This window comes from Rhopalosiphum maidis, chromosome 3 (genome assembly GCF_003676215.2).
Source record: "Rhopalosiphum maidis isolate BTI-1 chromosome 3, ASM367621v3, whole genome shotgun sequence".
NCBI lineage: Eukaryota > Metazoa > Arthropoda > Insecta > Hemiptera > Aphididae > Rhopalosiphum > Rhopalosiphum maidis.
In genome coordinates, this window is record NC_040879.1 from 10,867,039 (window position 1) to 10,879,413 (window position 12,375).

The window sequence follows — 12,375 nt, forward strand, 5'->3', positions numbered from 1 at the left end:
AGATTACAAATTGTTGGATTGTAAAAGAGAAAATATTAAGTTCAATATACCTGTTAGATATTCTTATAAATCTTTTGTAAATTATCTAGGGCCTGTTTATTTTAACTGTATGCCATGCCAATATAAAAAAAATATTCACTGTTCCAAATTTAATATTAAAAAAATTGTATATCATTGATTATTTTCTCAATTAATCTAAGACCTTCATAATATGTTTCGTTATATTTAATATGTAAAATTATCTCATTTTTAAAATTTTTCTATTGTTAATATTATTTTAATTTCTAATGTATTCATCACTTTAGTATGCTAATTATATAATATAAATTATGTTTTAATTATTATTATTACTCTTTATCTCTAACACAAGCTAATAGCTTAAAAGAGATAGATAATAATGTAAAATATCTGAAATTATTTGTATTCTATGTAGCTTATGATGATTTAATAATAATAAAAAATAAATAAAATAAAATAATACAATAATACAATATACATGATAAAAAGTTATCAAATTTAATTTGTCTTATTTTATATACATTTATTATATTGTATTTATTATTTATTATTTATTAATTTAATTATACAATTAGGTATTAGGTATAAATTGGTAGGTGGCCGAATCGATAGGTTGTTTTTGGACTACCTGTACTGGCGGAGTCGATGGAGCTAGGTAAATTGTGGGTCCGCCATAATTTTAGTCCATTTTGAAAACGGTAAGTTGAGTCCTGGATATAAAAAAGTAGATAGTAGGTAAGTTGGGTCTCAGCTATAAACCATTGGTGCAACTAGTTTTAAAATATTAAATACTTAAAACTTAAATATTTTTTTAATAATTCTATTACAATAATACGTCATATTGCATATAATGTTAGTGTGTGTTTATAGACAGCTATGCTTATCATGGATATATTATATTAACATGTTTTATCGGGATACAATTTTTTGATTATTATATTATTTATACCATATATTGTACAATTTGACATATTATATCAATATTTTTTACTGGGACTCAATTTTTTGATTATTTATACAATTATTATTTATTTAGAACGTGATATTATAAAAACATTAAAAATCACATATATTTTAATTTATATATTTTTCCTGGGACACAATTTACCGAGATAAGATCATTTGGGACCCAATTTACCAATCCCGGAGTCGATACTGGCGGAATCGATGCTATTTAGGTGGAATCGATAGGCCCCCAAATTATGATCATAAAACTTATTAATAAAAAAAAAAAAAAATTATATAACCTATGACAATATTTAAAAATTAAATAAAAGTTTATATAATATGTCAAAAATGGCTATTCACATAACCTATCCAAAAAATGACATGTTTTTTGACAATTTATGTAATCTTAACGTTAAACTTAAAAAATGTGTCTTTGTAAAGATATTATTTAATAGTTTGTAAGTTTAATTGAGTACCTATATAAATTATGTATTGATTGAATGAGTTTCATTTATCTCTTAGGCCGGTCCTGGATTATGCATTAATTGTGTTCGAAATTTTACTATTATCTATTACTATTTTTATGATTATCAACTATTGTAAATATTTTTTATGTAGGTATGTTTAATCAAATTCCTTAATTGAAATAGTGACACGCTATATTATTTAAACACTTAGCAAACAGAATGAATGCTAAAAGTATGATGATTCTCTTATCGGATACGGTTCGGATGCTATTGTTTGTTCTGGCGTAATGTGAATGAGGTTCCAATGAAAATAAAATAACGTTAGTGGTAAAAGAAAAAATTAGTATTTATATTTGTTGTAAATAATGTATGATGTTGATTGAAAATATTAAAATTTTGAACTTAAAATGTAACCATGTATGTCATTCAATATAATCAATCTGTAAATAGATCACAATGATCAAAGAAATTAAGAAATTACTGCCAGGTATCGTTAATTAGAGTGAAAATAGAGCCAATTTTCTATTAGTTGAATTGTTACAATATTTTAGATTATAATATTACCTAAAAGATTTTCCGTCAACATTTTTAAAGTTGAAACTAACCATTGCAAACGGGGATGATTAATAGTGGTCAGTGTTGTCAGGTAGTATAGTGATCTGGAGGTTTTTGGCGGTTGACGCAGATGGTGTGGTGATGTAGACATCGATACAGTGAAAGGACCCTGTTCCACGTGTAGTGTTGGCAGTAGCATGGGCGACAGTGACATGATTCCACCTAGACTGCAGTTATTTTGCTGCTGCCGTACTATGAGGCTGTGACATTTGTTACTGGCGATCAATGCGGTACTGATGGTTGTATTAATTTTGTTGTTGCTATCGATAGTATAATAATCGCCTGTCCTGTGTAAGCCGCCGTCTGTTGTCTGTTGCTGATAACCGTTACCATAGCCGTTAGCGCCATTAACATGTTGTTTAGACGACCAATACAGTCACTGTCGGATTGGCAAGATATTGGCCTACCGAGTTTTAGAATTTCTAACGTTTGATTACGGCTACAGTTACTGTACGGCTAAATAATTCAAATCAATTACATTTTCTACCAATGTGTGTACTAATTTATCACAAAAAAAAAATAATAAGATTAAACACTCAAAACCAGCTTATATTTTGAGCGGCCTACCGATTTTTACTCGGTAGCTTTCTAGACTGGATTGGCCCTGAATACAGTTGCGTCTGCGGCTGTTGATTATGCAACTGTTGCTGCTATCACTGGAGATAATAGTAATTATTATAATTCGTTCCAGTATTACCTGGTGGTGGTGGTAGGGGATAATGTTGTTGTCGTCTCTGGTAATAATAATCATAATTGTAGTGATTTGGTTGTTGGTGTTGTTGCTGCCATTGTCGTTGATGGTAATAATAATCGGTAACTGGGTAATGAGTCGTATTTGTAGTAACTGTGACCCGTTAAAGTAAAAAGAAGAAGAGGCTGAGTAGTACTGGAAATAGAAGACGTCGAGAATGATGCTAATTGTCGTTCGTTGCGTCAAATATAGTGATAAAGTAGACAATTATCGAGAAGGTGGCTTTTGACCCAGTCGTAGTGCTGTAAACTGGTAACAGGTAGTGGTCATAGATGAGGTGACGGTCGTCGTATCTGTAGAAGTTGAGTGGCGTTTATTCATCCGCCAACTTCCACCGACAGTAAACCCTCTGGACGCTATTAATAGTTATCACCATAAATGCGTATAAATAATACATACATGCAAATATAACATAGGTACACGAAAACGAAATGACAAAACAATAATATTATATTAATAACTATACTCGTAGAAATGTAATAAACTGATTTAACTTGTCATGACAATGAGCTAATACGAAACGATATATTGTGTACGTGCAGGTTTGTTTTTTATGTGTGTACAGTGTACGACGTGATGGCGACAGCGTTGATGACAACCTTCAATACCGGATTCAGCCAGAATATTGAGGAGCCGTTTTTTAATCGTACACGATTGGAACGATGTAGAGGAATCGAGGAGACGTAGACGGTGTGCTCTGTTATTTGTGTAGATATTTGAAACCGCATACACCTTTGGACGTAAACCCCACTTGCTGTGCGTATAAACACGTTAGAGATGGAACGCGTGGCGTGAGGTTCGTCTATCACCACTTATGGAGATTGTAAAGGATGTAGCGGGATGTAGTTGTGTCGATGATGCTGGGTGGCTTCGGATTGGCGGTGGCGTATGGATTGGCCGGCGGACGGGGACAGGCAGTCGGTAACACGCCACCACCTGTCGTTGCAGAGACGGTGATTTAGGTAGCGTTTGCGGTGTAGCGGTCCCACCGCGTCTGTGTGCAATCAACGCTGCTGACTCCTAGTGTCACCTAGTAAGTCGCGAGTCGGTAGTTTAGAGGTTTTTTTTTGTAGAATTGATGTTTTGTTTTTGGTGTGTGTTTGTGTTTTTTTGTTTGTTTTTTTTGTTTTTTCTATTCACGCAAGTGCACATCGGCCGCCGTCCAAAGTGTAATGACAACATTTTGTACGCTCTGTGAGCGGCGGTTCAATTTTTTTTCCACGTGCGCGTGCGTGCCATTTTCCTTTCAGCTATAGGTACAGTCAGACCAGATGCCCGTAACCCCACCACGTCACCGTATTTTTTGTAAAAAACGCCGTAATTGGTTGCCGCGTTTAGCAATATTCACGCATCTCATAAAAAAGCAAGTACCTAGTTGACATTTTGTTATCTATCTTTTGATATATTTGTTTAATCAAATTTTAAAAATGATTATTTTAAAATTATTTTTTAGAAATTATATTTAATGCCATATCATTGTGATTTATTTCGGAAGATTGCGTGAAATGATTGGATTCTCGTGAAAAATAAAACATTTTGGAAAATAATAAGAACTTCAAATAATATTTTAAACGCACTTTTAGGAAAAATATACACAGGTTTTAGTTTACAATTTCACGTACCTATTAAATTCATCATACACTGGGCGCAATTCAAAGTACTATAGGTAGGTACATATATATATTAATTATTAACTAATCTTTATTAATATGCCAGTCACATAGATAATTATTACAACCAGATTTTTTTTAAAAATCGCATTTCTAATGCTTAGTGAACTGTACATTTGGGTTACCTAACAAAATTAGTATAAAACCAAATCATATGTTTCATATTATGATATTGTGAGTTATTTTTTTGTAAAAAATTTCTAGTTTTTTTATTATATTTCTTATTCATATACGAATATCAATTTTCAATATGATAAAAATAATACCTACATATTGTTTAATTTATCGTATAAATACATTTAAGATTTAATATTTATTAATATAAATTAAAAATATTATTTGAGATTTTATTTAATTATTAATAATTGGTAGTTTACGTTTTTGTTTCAGAAAAATTCGAATCATTGAATAGAAGTTATTCAAAGTATTTTAATGGGTGAAATAAATTGTTAAGGTTAAAGAATGTTAATATTTTTAATTTTTTTTGTTAATAATATTACTTAATGATTTTAGATATGTTATAATCAGGCCAATTAAAATAGTTTTATTTCTTAGAATACCAATGACTGTTACAAAATAAATAATAATAATAAACTGATCTTAAAAAATTGTTTATTGTGCAGCCACTATTTGTGGAGAAGACCCAGTTGAGGAGTCTCGCTCAATGCATTCAGACACACTATATTTTATCTGATCAATTGGTTCAGCTTGTTCATTCGTACAATCATCGGCAGACGATATTAAGCTGACACAAAGTAGTGGTAGTGCGGACTATGAGTTATTTGTAACCGTAGTAGTTGGTGGCCGAATTGGGACCTCATCATAGAACACTGTACCAGGATTTATGGAATACCCAACAGTCACACGTTTCCCTTCATCGGTTCCTAAGGATTTTCAATCATTTAAGAAACAACCTCTATAGGTAAGATTCATAGTATTAAGATTTATGAACCTTTATTAATAGTACCTTTAATATTCTCCTTCAAATTATATTGCGTAAAAACCTTAAAAAAATAAATTGTAAGTAATTAACAAATTAAATATAATTGCGTGAGGAATCGTGTTACAAGCAGACCGAATTTATTTTAAATCTTATTAAAAATTATCTGAATTTTCCGTAAAATAATGTATCTGACTTTGGTTCGTGGCTATTAAGACAATATAATATGATCCTTTATTATATATTCGTTGTAGTTTATAAATTGCGTATTTATATAATAGTTTAAAATTTTAATTCACTGTTGATCATTGGTATTTTCTGCAGCTTTTTCATAATACGGCCACCATAAGTAAAATATGAGATTGGGACTGTTCCGGTGCTGACGCCAAATTTCGAACCTAATATGACATATTGACATAATAAGTTAGCTATGAAGTTAATTATAGATATATTTATATAAAAAGATAAAAAAAAAGATTAAGCACCGTAACGTACGATACATAAATTATATTTAATTATTTAAGCACACCGAGACCCAACCCTATCTTCAATAATTAACATAATTATGTCTAGGACTACAATAGTTTTTATTGTAGTAAGATATGTTTTTAGTCAAATGGTGAGTGATATAAATATAATGACAAAGACGAATAATGATCAATTATATAATTTATAGTCATCTAAATATTTTCCCGTTTAATATTTCTTTTTTTAAAGGCTAAATTAATAAGTGAATAGTATTCGCTAAAAATTATTTGATACTTAGACAATATATCTAACATAACGCATACATTTATTAATTATAAAAAAATATATATCATGTAATGCAAACGATCAAATTCTCAAATAGGTAACGTTTGGGTTTGTTTGTTTTATACAACACGCGAGTCTTAATAATGTAATTAGGTGTCTTAAGTTATTATAAGTTGAGTTAAGTTTAGGGAGGTAAAGTTTTTGCAGACTGACGAGAATAATACAAGTCCATTAGTCCTATTTATGATTTTTAATTTAATTTTTAACGTGGACATTTTGGTCTCTGAAAGTACGAAATGTTTTAAAATTATCTCTGTATATATACAATGTGTATTATCACAAACCATCCACGTACAATTAAAAGCATATATACAAGAATCGTGTTGCCGTTTGCATGCGCCCTTCTACTGCCACAATTTATTAATCGAATCTGTAAGGTATTCATACGCATAGTATACTCACATCACATTTATAATCTTTTTGATCATACCATCAAGCAGTTTGGTTGTATAGCGTTATATACCATCCTTTAATATTGTCATTCTCTATGAATAGATGTTTTGATAAATACCCAAACCTATAGTGGTCCATATCTGCAAGTACGGAAACAAAACAAATACATGAGTATAATAAATTTAATAGCACCTATTATTAATTCTTTATTTTTATGTGGTCTGTTTTTGTGATATTATAGTGTTTGGGTATTTTTATTATTATACCAGCATGGTTTTAAATTATAAAAAATTGCTCTTAAAAATTGTATATATGTATTATTTGAGGATATTTATATGTCAGTTGATGGTAAAATGTATAAGGGATTATAATTTATTCTTCCGTTATTCTTCTTCTATTCGTCCGTTCACAATAAAAATAGAAGGTATACGGCAACCGAGTTATGCTCATTTGCGTGGCTTTAATACACAGCTGGCGTACACTTGACTGAGTGGGGTTGACAAACTGGTGTTGTCTGACCGCCGTCCGACAGAAACTCGTCGACGCCGTCTACTATTCTTATTGTGAACGGACTATAAAATGTTTTCCGAAAAATATTTGATATTCCTACAAAACATATTTTATATATTAAAAAAAAAACCTGATTATGTATAAGAGCTGCAGACGATAGATAAACATATTTAAGAAAATATTTTAAAATATATTTTGAACACGTATTTTGAGTAATATTTTAAATTTGTATTGTATTATTATATGTTTTGTAATGTGATTTAGGGGATGAGTGAATGAACTTATAATGTTGCTATAGCATCATTATTGCAGCATGGGGTATAAAAATATCCACAGATAAACTACACGAGACAAAAAATTTAAGAGGACAATTGATCGCTTCACATGACAGGTAAATATCAACCCGTTCGATTTTAATCAGATTTTATTATTATATATCTCGTTATACTGATAATAGCAAAAGTTTACCTACCTAATTACACATGGAAATTTTACATACAATATCAATATGTTAATAATTAAATTTATGTTTTGTTTAGGTGCTTAGTCGTATTTTTGGAAACTATTGTCAGAACGAACGTGATCATCTATACAAGTTGCGGTGATTTAAAGGTAGATAATTTTGCGTGTATTTCATTAAATAAGATAGATGCTAACTATATATTTAGTATAAACACGATTTTAGATGGAGAGACGTTTTCGGAGTCGCAGATGCAGCGCAGGACCCGCCTCCTTAACATTGTACTGTAACAATAAAATAATTCATTATACGTACCCGTTTCGTCGCAACTTCCACCGCCATATTTTCCAGGTATAAATTAAACGCTGGTACAATATCGTGCTTACATAGAGACAAATCCGCCTACTGGTGGATTTAAACTGCCCAACACTATCACTTTAAATCGTTCATTTGGTGATCCTTACGGTAGACAGGATTCTTTGATTCTATCCATGATGGTTATACGCAAGAAGACGAATACAACATTAGATTTAAGGATATTATACTGTTTGTATATAAAATATTGTTACTGTACTTGCATACACAGACGTCTAGGCGAGACGATGGTTAGGTAATAAGTATTTATAATGTATAGATATTATTATGACAGTGGTGAATCGTTGTTAGATGAACGCACATTACGCCGGTCAAATTACGCTAGATTTTTTAATCGAGACTTCAGAAAGGGACCTGGTACAGTGAATACGCTCATACATTACTTTTTGACTTTTCGTCAACAATTTTATTTAACGATTCAGGTGACTTATTTTGTAATTACAGCGCCGTGAAAAATATTACCCCGTAACAATACCTGTAGGTACTCGATTAAACCTACCGTTTTAAACCAAGAAAATTATACTATTATTTTGCTATAACCATTTATATTATAGATTTTATATTTCCTTCCTTATTTTGATTACCGGTAGTTACAATCATTTTTCAACTACCACAGCGTGATGTTCCCGCCACCGACAAAGGTGCTTACGGTTAGACGCAAAGGTTCCGCGAGTGTTCAGGACTAGTGTTCCCGGACCCGGCCCCGAATCGCCCGCGTGGTCATCGCTTCGTAGTTGTATTCGATTCACTCCATTATTTGCGCATCTCAGCTAAGCCGACAACCCTAAATCTTCATATTGTTACCAAACGTTGGTCCTCACATGTCAACTGTACAATTTGTCGTAGTTTGTTGTGCCGTTTAGTGCAGACAATAGGTTTGATAATTTAATGCACACACCCTACAAATATTTAACTTCGGGTAGGTCAGGAGGGGAGTCACTTATAGATAGGTACATATAAGTGTGGTATGTGCAGTTGAAGTGAGCGACGTCATAGGAATCTATACTTGGTACACGGGCGACCGATCGTCTGGGCACGGACTACTTGTTAGGTAGGTAGGGCATTAGGGACGTCTGTGATAAAAAAAAGTGTAAAAATGTGTTGTATTTTTTTTTATACTTTAGAAAATTAGGTAGGGTCTCTCGATCGTGTAAAGTCCGAGCCACGGGCGGACCGAATACGGGTGTTATCCGGAACCACCGGGGCCACCCGTCACTCGCGTCTCCGATGCCTCTAACCTAAATCGTCACCGTCGATTTCTAGAATAGTATATCCGGTTTAAAGACTCACGATGTCAACACCGAAAATATAACGATCACAGCTGTAATCATTTACATTAAGTACCTATACTTATTTTCTTTTAAAATTACCATTTATAAATTATATACTAAGTGCTCTGATATAGCAAATTTTACTCCCCTGCGTAGCTGTGTACAACGATTCACTGCTTCGTGATATTAATAAATTTACAATGTATACTTAAATTAATTGATAAACCCGTTCCACACACTTAAGAATAATTGACCTACAAAAAGAGCCATTCAAATCTAACCACGTTTTTAATCGCAAATATTTTGATTGGGTATCATTTTTTTATTCACCCTGACCAACACAAAGCATTGGATATCGCGATAGACGTGTAAATAATATCACATTTATCAACCTACTGCGTAATTTGAATGTCGTATTGGTTTTCTAAATATCTTATGTTGTTATTGTGACTTGTTTGGTGGTAAATAAAGTTCGACAAAGTAAATGATTGCAAAAAATTGAAATTACAATGCACCGATAGTGAATTCGCCAAGAGATTAGGAGGAATAATGTAAATAAGGGAGCTACAGGTGATAAGTAGGCGGGTCGCAGCCGCCAGGGATTGAGGTAGTAGAGAACGACGAGTTTTCTTCCGTCGCCACTGTCCTGGTCTCTCAGCGAATTTACTTATAATAATATTATTCTGTTGTATATGGAAACATAGCTTGGGCCAATAAGATGGACTTCTTTGTACATGCTAGTCACAGAGATAAAAAATCCATGGCACACCTGACTGCAATTGCCCGCAAAAAATAAAAATACATATTATATTTTACTTTATAATTTTATATTTTGTTTTTAAAAATTAATACTGTAAATACTTTTTCATTATCGTTTAAATCTTTAAAAAAATTAAATTTGAGGCTTTTTCAACTTATTCAAGTGAGTCAATCTTTTCGGAAATGATTTAATCAACACTACTTAAGAAACCTACTAACTATTGAATGCAGTGCCGCATGAATATCGTTAAAATTAAAATTAACAAGTTATAAACCGAATACAAAAGAATTAGTCTCAAGTGTATAACAAACACATCAAATTAATAAATACTTAAGTGTAATGTTAAATATTAGTATTACTTATATTAAATATCTTATTGATTTACTAACAAAATACAAATAATACATTTAAAATAATACATTATTTTAAGAAATTTTTCTTATTTATATACGTACCTATATAATATTTTTATATTTTAATATCGCAGGCAAGAAAAAAAACATAAAATCATGAAATTTTTGTCATATTATCACGTTCGAAAAATTTTTACCAGCCCTGTTTTAATACATATAACTTGCGTTTTCGTCTCGTAAATAGACTATAGAGTTAGAGTATACGATAGCTTAAGAATTTATAAATACTTAACTAGAAATTAATGCGAATATCCTATAAATATTAATTGTGTGTACACCTTAATACGCGATTTGTTTTTGAAAATAATCAGAGGAACTATAAAAATATTTCACACTTGTGTGTGGGATGTGGTTTAACATTTTTAATCGGAATTAATATTTAACAATGTTATGTCGTGTTGATGTTTATACTATATCTCGGTATTATCTAATGAGTTGGTTCGGTACGTAACGTACACGACAATAAATATTTAGAATTAAATTAAAATTAAAATGCAATTATTATGTGTTGCTGTAAATGGAAACATAGATTGAGCTAAAAAGATATGTTTCTCTATATGCACTAGTATATTTAAACTATTAAACTGTTAATCAATACGACAGCTGTGTAATTTAATGTTATGTATCTTTGTATACTACCTGTATTTATAGTATAAGACGATTTATAATACGTATAATACAGCAATGACGTAATTTTAAACAAATTTACTCGACACGTTTGATATAATTTATCATACGGCATATTTAATTGTAATTTGTTATAACTCATAAAGACAAATTTGTTTTGTATTCATTTGTGCGTTACAGCAGGCACCCGCTGTGACGCGCCCCTCCTTGTTTACGATTATATTCCTGTATCAGTAATTTTTTCTTCGTCGAATTTTCAATTGCGACATTAACCCTTTTGATTGTACGCCCAAAGCGAAATGAAAAAGGGGATCTCATTATAAAGCGATCCCCATCCCCGTGTTTGTCTCGTATCCATTTTTAGGAAAACTAAATTGATTTGTAATCGCCCTATGCCGTGCACAAAGTACGGGTAGTGAGCTTTTATGGCTTTAGCGATAGAATAGAGTATAATATGTAAAAATGTAAAAATGTATATTATTTATATGTTTGATACGTCGTGTTGATTTTTCATACATCTCACTTCTCGCTGTTCGTAAGAACTGTTCGGTACGTAAATAAAGTACGCGAAAACAAATTAATACAGCAATACAATTGAAATTACAACGCAACTAAATACTGCTGTATATAGAAACATAGGTAGATGGAATCCTATGTTTCTATATATATATATGAACTGTTTTAATTTGCGTTTTCGTCTTGTATATACAGTACGTATACGATGACTTTAGAACTTAAACACCAAAATCAGAAATCAATGCGATCGTCGTGTAGACACCTAACTGGTCAAATGATTTCTGATATTGTATATTATAATATTGTAATGCACCAATTGTTTTGATAATAATATATTGTTGTGATATGATAAGTATTGTAATTGTCTAGTTTTAATGCACTCCGATTGTTGAGAGCACCTACATAGCAATCGTATGTAATAAATTAAAATAATAAATGTTAATGTTAAAAATTGAGTACGTTTTGATTTGTTGTCCTTTGACTGATGTACAATTATTATATTTTGTAAGCTAGAATCATAAAATTTTCTCTGTGCACAATTATAATAAGACTGTAATAATTGTTATTGTTACCTAATAATAAACTTATATTGGAAAATAAATACTACGATTTTAAAATAAGTACCTAATAACTGTGTTTTTGTATTTTTAAGTTTTTGTCACTTTTGTATATATATTTTAACATAACCAAACAGAAGTATGTTTAACCTGTACAACGAAATGTATATAAAAATAAACTTGTATTGGAAAGTAAATACCACCATTAAAATATAAGTACCTAATAATTGTGTTTGAGTTATACTTTATTTTTAAGTTTTCGTCACTTTTG

At 31.1% G+C, this 12,375-nt stretch overlaps 1 long non-coding RNA gene across 1 annotated transcript; it reads left to right on the forward strand.

The window, feature by feature from the left end:
• Positions 1-4,290: 4,290 nt before the first annotated feature.
• Positions 4,291-7,742, forward strand: LOC113560195. The gene is made up of 4 exons (XR_003406085.1): positions 4,291-4,465; positions 5,093-5,391; positions 7,390-7,516; positions 7,665-7,742. It is a non-coding gene; the product is annotated as an uncharacterized LOC113560195 (long non-coding RNA).
• The last annotated feature ends 4,633 nt before the right edge of the window (positions 7,743-12,375 follow it).